Source organism: Solanum verrucosum, unplaced genomic scaffold (genome assembly GCF_900185275.1).
Source record: "Solanum verrucosum unplaced genomic scaffold, falcon-dt-bn FXZP01000280.1, whole genome shotgun sequence".
Lineage (NCBI taxonomy): Eukaryota > Viridiplantae > Streptophyta > Magnoliopsida > Solanales > Solanaceae > Solanum > Solanum verrucosum.
The window spans coordinates 1,971,338-1,971,683 of record NW_026019982.1 but is presented as its reverse complement, the minus strand read 5'-3'; positions in this window follow the sequence as shown (position 1 = coordinate 1,971,683).

The window sequence follows — 346 nt, the reverse complement described above, 5'->3', positions numbered from 1 at the left end:
TATATATATATATATATATAATATATATATATATATATATATATATATATATATAATGTGTAATTAATTAAATTATTCTTATGTAATAAGTATTTCTTTAAAATCCAATATTATTAAAATATAAAAATATAATTAAAAAATATGTTAATTTTTTATCGTGAATTATTTAAATGACATCTGTGATAAATAAAAAATTGACTCTTTGTCTTTTTCTCAGTAAAATTTGAATTCTGTCCTTTTTTTCAGGGGTAGAGTTGAGAAAAATAAAACATAAAAAATATAAAAAATAAAAACACTGGCTTTAGAGCCCACAGTCGCCGTAAAACCACTGGTTTATCAACTTTCG